General features: G+C 44.6%; 1 non-coding gene across 1 annotated transcript; it reads right to left on the reverse strand.

The window, feature by feature from the left end:
* Positions 1-6973: 6973 nt before the first annotated feature.
* On the reverse strand, positions 6974-7048 carry Trnat-ugu (transfer RNA threonine (anticodon UGU)). The gene has a single exon. It is a non-coding gene; the product is annotated as a tRNA-Thr (tRNA).
* Between the last annotated feature and the right edge of the window lie 1072 nt (positions 7049-8120).

An 8120-nucleotide genomic window follows, 5' to 3' on the forward strand; every position in this document is an offset into this window, starting at 1 on the left:
GACATGTTCTGGAGGCATCAAGGGATCACCAATTTAGTATTGGAGGGCAGCGTGGAGGGTAAAAATCGTAGGGGGAGACCAAGAGATGAATACACTAAGCAGATTCAGAAGGATGTAGGTTGCAGTAGGTACTGGGAGATGAAGAAGCTTGCAAAGGATAGAGTAGCATGGAGAGCTGCATCAAACCAGTCTCAGGACTGAAGACCACAACAACAACAGCCGTTACAACGCCTTCCATGACCACCGGCGGCGTACGTCGGGCCCACATAATGCCACCTCAAACCATCAGGGAACCTCCATCGCCGGCCGGAGTGGCCGTGCGGTTCTAGGCGCTGCAGTCTGGAACCGAGCGACTGCAACGGTCGCAGGTTCGAATCCTGCCTCGTTCATGGATGTGTGTGATGTCCTTAGGTTAGTTAGGTTTAATTAGTTCTACGTTCTAGGCGACTGATGACCTCAGAAGTTAAGTCGCATAGTGCCCAGAGCCATTTGAACCATTTGAGCCATTTGAACCTCCATTTTGCTGCAGTCGCTGGACAGTGTGTCTAAGGCATTCAGCCTAACTGGGTTGCCTCTAAACACGTCTCCGACAATTGTCTGGCTGAAAGCATATGCAACACTCATCGGTGAAGAGAACGTGATACCAATCGTGAGCGGTCCATGCGGCATGTTGTTAGGTCCATCTGTACCGCGCTGCATGGTGTCGTGGATGCCATGGATATCGGGAGTGAAGTAGCGCGTCATGCAGCCTGTTGCGCACAGTTTGAGTCGTAACACAATGTTTTGTGGCTGCATGAAAATCATTATTCAACATGGTGGCATTGCAATCAGGGTTCCTCCTAGCCATAATCCTGAGAGAGCGGTCATCCAGTGCAGTAGTAGCCCTTGGGCGGCCTGAGCACGGCATGTCATCGACAGTTCCTGCCTCTCTGTATCTCCTCCATGTCCGAACGACATCGCTTTGTTTCACTCCAAGAGCCCTGGACAGTTCCCTTTTTGAATCCTTCCTGGCACGAAATAACAATGCGTAGGCGATAGAACCTCGGTATTAACCGCCTAGGCATGGTTGAACTACAGACAGCACCTCCTTCCTGGTGTAATGTCTGAAACTGATCGGCTGTCGGACCCCTCCGTCTAATAGGCGCTGCTCATGCACGGTTGTTTACACCTTTGGGCGGGTTTAGAGACATCTATGAAGAGTCTAATGGGCTGTGCCTGTGATACAATATCAACGTCTGTCTTCAGGAGTTTGGGGACTGCGGTGATGCAAGACATTCTGTGAAGTTTATATATATAAAATCATAAGCTTTACACCACACAAATCTTTCTAACTTATCTGGCTCACATAGAACAACCCTTTAATGAAGTGGCATCTTACCCATTACACACTGAAGCGCCAAAGTAACTGGTACAGGCAGCATATCCAAATACAGAGAGATGTAAAGAGGAAGAACACGGCGCTGCAGTTGGCAACGCCTATATAATACAAGCGTCTAGCGCAGACGTTAGATCGGTTACTCCTGCTACAGTGGCAAGATTTAAGTGAGTTTGAACGTGGTGTTACAGACGGCGCTCGAGCGATGGGGCACAGCATCTCCGAGGTAACGATGAAGTGGGGATTACGACCGTTTCACGAGTGTACCGTGAATATCAGGAATCCGCTAAAAGGTCAGATCTTCGACATCGCAGCAGCCGAAAAATGATCCTCCAAGAATAGGAGTAACGACTACTGTAGAGGATCGTTCAACGTGACAGAAGTGCAACCCTTCCGCAGATCTCTGCAGATTCCAATACTGGGCCATTAGCAAGTGAATCATTCAACGAAACATCATCGATATGGGCTTTCGGACGCGAAGGGCCACTCGTGTACCCTTGGTGATTGCACGACACAAAGCGATGCACCTGAGCCCATCAACACTGACATTGGGCTCTTGATGACTGGAAACATGTTGCCTGGGCAGACGAGTCTCGTTTCAAACTGTATTGAGCGGATGGACGTGTACGGGTATAGAGAACCTTGTGAATTCATGGACCGTGTATGTCAGCAGGGGACTGGCGAATGCTCTGTAATGGTGTAGGTCGTGTGCAGTTGGTGTGATATGGGACTCCTGATATGTCTAGACACAACTCTGACAGATGGCACGTACGTAAGCATCCTGAATGATCGCCCGGATCTATTCATGTCCATTGTGCATTCCGATGGACCTGGGAATGCCACACTCCACACGTCTAGAATTTCTACAGGATGTCTCGAGGAACACACTCCTGAGTTTAAACACTTCTCCTGACCACCAACTTCCCAGAGATGTACATTATCGAACATGTCTGGGATGCCCTGCGACGTGCTGTTCAGGAGAGATCTCCATCCCCTCGTACTCTTGCGGATTTATGGACAGCCGTGCAGGGTTCGTGGTGTCAGTTCCCTCCAGCACTTTAGTCGAGTCCATGCCACGTCGTGCTGCGGCACTAGAATCGCATACACGAGTTATCAAAGGGCAGGTGATTCATATGAAAAGGTTACTGAAGTGATTATGGCTCTACAGCGGGAATTAACAGGCTTTCAATCCGGAATGGTAGATGGAGCTAGGCCAGGGTGTATACGGCCCGGGACATCCGGGAGATCCGGGAAAAACCCGGGAATTTTTTCAACCTGGACAAATCCGGGAAAAACCCGGGAATTTTTTAGAATTCCGGGATTTTTCATTGTTTTAGATTTCAGTTAGTTTTGTAGGTTTGACGTGTAAGATCAGATACGCTGACAAAGAACTTTAGTCCACAACTGCTGAATAATACTGCAGCAATGAAACATAAATCAGAGAATAACACCAAAATAAAAGTTTAGTTGGATAGAAAATGGGTAATTTACACAATGCACAGACCAGTTTGCTGACACCGAAAAGTGTCAAAGGCTTTAGGTCGAAGATTATGCAGTACGCCCGCAACAACTAACGCATTCGATGTGCGTGACGTGACAATTGTTTAAATTTCTAACAGATTAGCAGAAAATATTACTAATAGTGGCTTGAGATGCGTTACTTTCAAAGTAAATTTCCATGCAAGATGATTTATGTTACGTGTGAGAATGTGTAGTGAATTTCTTAAATCACAGGGCGTTATAACTCTCATTCAAAACGTAACACTTTGAGGATCAGCCATTTGAAAACTGTCGGGCCCAGAAGATAAGTCATTTATGCCACTATTTAAAATTTTACCGGCACATTTGTATTTGATGTGACTTAACATGTAACACACGCTAAAAAAAGACCGTGCTTCAGGTTAGTTTTCATATTTAATGTTGTTCTTTCATAGATAAAAAATTATGCAATCGATGCCAAAAAGTGTAATTGACCTTCAAAACATGCGCATAATGTGTTACTGAGCAATGTCACATGTCTCTTCATGCCAGAACACTTCGACTTTTCTACGCAACTGATAATCATTTTGGCACGATTTTAATTGCCAAATTAGAGACTGTTAGTTGGCCTACGGACTTCCTATCATTGTAGGACTAATAACAGTGGATGCCAATAGACGATGCAATTCTCGTTCGTACATACACATCTGCTTACGAGTTAACCGGTGTAGAAACGCACTTAACTGAGCTGAGCGAGCTCGGCGTAACTTCGTAATGTACGCGCCGCGGCCTGTCTTTCTCGTAGGCCTCGTGCTCTGAGTAACTGCCGTCATTCGCTAGCGAGGTCACGTGACATGAGCTATGACTGGCTGACAAAAGTGCATCGCTCAACGCAATCTCTATTTTAGAGTTTCGGAAGCTACCGTGCTGTAATTTGTGGAATTTGTGTAAATACTTTCGCAATACGAAAATAATTGTCTCGCATCAAACAACTTTCCAAACGCATTGTTTTTCCAGGATTTCGTTTCCTAAAGTGGTGGGACGTCCTCCGCCGGTATAAGACCTTACATTCAAAGGACTGATACGTATTATAGCTCCGAGGGAAAGTATACTGTTACTTAACCCGGATGTATTTTCACCCGCTTTATACGCAATTTCATCAGGGAGAAATTGTGTTTTTAACCGGGAAATCCGGGAAAAATCCGGGAATTTTTTTTTTCTTGTCCACGTAGACACCCAGTAGGCGAATTAGACAGTCCGTTTCGGAAATCGTTATGGAATTCCATATTCCCAGTCCATAATGTCAAGAGTGTGTCAAAAATACCGAACCTTAGGCATTACCAATAACCCCAGTGGCCGACGACTTCCTCTTAGGCCGGTATTACACTATCAAATTTCTTTGTCCAATATCTTTGTCAAAGATATTTGATAGTGTAATAGGGACTAAATCAAATGTCGTCCAATATTTGATCAAATCTAGGGCCTCGCTGTATATTTGATCAAAGAAACCGCTTGTCTTATGTTCACTGTAATGTGACATGTTACCATATGGAGCGCTAGCATCGCTGCAGCGTTCTGTCGTCTGTAGTGTTTTTATAACCATTGCCGGTAAATACAATTGGTGTGTGCCGACAACTACAAAATTAATAAAGATGTCTGAAGCTGATGAGGCGCTTTACAACGTGAGGCACCCTGAATACAAAAATAGATTAAGAAGATTGGAGACCTGACCAGAACTGACCTGACCTGACCTAACCTAACCTAACATAACATAACATAGCCCTCTCCTGTAGCAAGGAATCGGAGTGTTACAGCGAGCCTGTCTTCTGAAGATGTAGCAGTTCTTAAGTGAATATTGTGCTTTGTGATATGAGGATACACTTCATTGAGCACATACAGAAATGTATGCTCATCCATTCTTAAGTAATTGATGTACGACTTGACGTCTTCCACTGTAAGCTCACGTAACAAGTTTTGTTGAATGCTTTTATCGTGTCGTCGTAAAACCCACGGCTTCACCCAGATTAGATTAATTTTTCGTTCCATAGATCCGTGCTGAGGAGATCCTCGTGGACGTGGAACATGTCGATTTTTAAAGCTGAAATAACAATACTAATAGTATGAATAAAAACAATACACCATTTGTTTCTATTAAAAATTTCGCCAATGGAGTAAAAGGAGTTAGCTAGTAGTAAGTTTTTCAGGCTCCTTTTAAACTGATCTTTATTTCTAACTAAATTTTTTATGTTTCCTGGCAAATTATTGAAGATGAGTGTTCCTGAGTAGTGGACCCCTTTCTGAACTATAGTAAGTGCTTTTAAGTCCTTGTGCAGATCATGTTTGAACTGAGTTGTTTGTTGGAAAAAGAGATATATTATTTACGACAAATTTCATTAAGAAGTAAATATACTGAGAGGCAGTAGTTAGTATATCCAGTTCTTTGAAGAGGTTTCTGTAGGACGTCCGTGAATTTACTCCACAAATAATACGTATTATACGCTTTTGGACTCTGAAAACTTTTGTTTGACTTCAAGATTTACCCCACGTAGATCACGTAACTAATGAGGAAGTATTGAATAGGATTGGGGAGAAGAGAAGTTTGTGGCACAACTTGACCAGAAGAAGGGATCGGTTGGTAGGACATGTTCTGAGGCATCAAGGGATCACCAATTTAGTATTGGAGGGCAGCGTGGAGGGTAAAAATCGTAGGGGGAGACCAAGAGATGAATACACTAAGCAGATTCAGAAGGATGTAGGCTGCAGTAGATACTGGGAGTTGAAGAAGCTTGCACAGGATAGAGTAGCATGGAGAGTTGCATCAAACCAGTCTCAGGACTGAAGACCACAACAACAACAACAATATCCCGTATGACATTATGGAATGAAAGTAGGCAAAGTATGCAAGCTTTTCCATTTTTATGTTGCCTATGTCTGCTAACACTCGAATTGCAAACACAGATTTGTTAAGGCCTTTCTGCAGTTCTGTGGTGTGCTCCCCCCAACTGAATTTATTATCAAGTTGTAATCCCAGGACTTTAAGACTGTCAACCTCGTATGTATGGTTCCATTTTTCCCCCACTTCTTTTCCGCATGTGCACACAATGCAATTGGGGTACGTACAACTGCTGCGGTTAATAACAAGTTGTTGTCAGCCATCTTGAAAATTTGATGACAGTGTAATACCCCTTCTAGCGCTACGTCAAACATCTTTGTCAAATATATTGGACGGAATATTGGATCACATCTTTGATCAAATCTTTGACAAAGAAATTTGATAGTGTAATACCGGCCTTAGCGACTGAAAGCAGCTGCGATTGCTTAGAGCTGTCAGTGCTAACAGACAAGTCATACTTCGTGAAATAAGCATAAATATCAATGTGGGACAGTGCGGCGAAATCAGGCTTTAATGGGCTATGGCAGCAGCTGACCGGTGCGAGTGGCTTTGCTAATAGCACGACCTCTTCTGGGCTCGTGATCTGACCGGTTGAACCCTATGCGTGTGTAAAACCGTGACCCGGATTGATGAGTCCAGGTTTCAGTAGGTAAGAGCTGATGGTGGGGTTCGAGTTTGGCGCAGACCCCACGAAGCCATGGACCCAAGTTATCAACCAGGCACTGTGCCAGCTGATGTTGGCTCCATAATGGTGTAGGCTGTTTTTAAATGGATTGGACTGGGTCCTCTGGATGTTCGGCTATATGGAGACGATTTTCAGCCATTCATGGACTTCATTTTTCCAAACAACTATGGAATATTTATGGATGACATTGCGCCAAAACTGTTTGCGATTAGTTTGAAGATAATTCTGGACAATTCTAGAGAATGGTTTGAACACCTAGATCCGCCCATTATGAATCCCATCGAACATTTATGGGGCATAGTCGAGAGGTCAGTTCGCGCACAAAACCCTGAACCGGCAGTACATTCGCAATCACGGACTGCTATAGAGGCAACGTGTCTCAATACTTCTGCAGGGTATATACGACGGTAGTATCTGTTCCCGAAAGAACAGTTACCGTGGATGACCATGCAGCTTTGCTAGAAATGACATGATAATTAAATGGACACCCTAGCTGCAAACAGGCGTTGATGTACTTCATTGAGGACATGTTGAAAATGTGTGCCCCGACCGGGACTCGAACCCGGGATCTCCTGCTTACATGGCAGACGCTCTATCCATCTGAGCCACCGCGGGCACAGAGGATAGTGCGTCTGCAGGGACTTATCCCTTGCACGCTCCCCGTGAGATCCACATTCCCAACATGTCCACACCACTACATTCGTACTGCGCCTAATAGATGTTTGCCCATCATACTCATTACTCGTGGCAGATTAATCTACCAAGTCCCGTACGAGTTCGCAGCAAGGGTGTCCATTTAATTATCATGTCATTTCTAGCAAAGCTGCATGGTCATCCACGGTAACTGTTCTTTCGGGAACAGATACTACCGTCATACATAGTTAAAATATGGCTTCCCGGCCATTGGCCTTCTTGTTCGAACGCACACGCTATGCCCGAACTCGTACGGGACTTGTTAGATTAATCTGCCACGAGTAATGAGTATGATGGGCAAACATCTATTAGGCGCACTACGAATGTAGTGGTGTGGACATGTTGGGAATGTGGATCTCACGGGCAGCGTGCAAGGGATAAAGTCCCTGCAGACGCACTGTCCTCTGTGCCCGCGGTGGCTCAGATGGATAGAACGTCTGCCATGCAAGCAGGAGATCCCGGGTTCGCGTCCCGGTCGGGGCACACATTTTCAACATGTCCCCAATGAAGTACATGAACGCCTGTTTGCAGCTAGGGTGTCCATTTACTTATCATGTCACTTCTTCAGGGGACTTCCAAGGACTTGTTGAGTCCATGCCACGTCGAGTTACTGCACTGCGCCAGACAGAAGGTGGTCCCACACGGTGTAAAGAGGTATCTCATTACTTTGTCAGCTCAGTGTAACGGCGTTAAATTGTGTGGTATCTACAGTGTCTTGTAAAGGGGAGGCAATTTATCAGTAATTGTATTGAAAAGTCTACTTTAAAGACGTATGGAAATATAATTATTATTTTACCAACACATATTTCGGAGAGGAAGCAGAGTTAGTATCACCAACATTACATGTATAACAAAGAAGAAAACCTCTCCTGATGTTATGCAACAACTTTTTCTAACCTACCCACTGGGTTTCGGAATTTTAGGCCACAATTAGAGAACTATCACAGCCGCAAACCTTTAAACACAGACCTAAACTAAACCATTCTAACAAGAAC

This window comes from Schistocerca cancellata, chromosome 3 (assembly GCF_023864275.1).
Source record: "Schistocerca cancellata isolate TAMUIC-IGC-003103 chromosome 3, iqSchCanc2.1, whole genome shotgun sequence".
In the NCBI taxonomy this organism is placed as follows: Eukaryota; Metazoa; Arthropoda; class Insecta; order Orthoptera; family Acrididae; genus Schistocerca; species Schistocerca cancellata.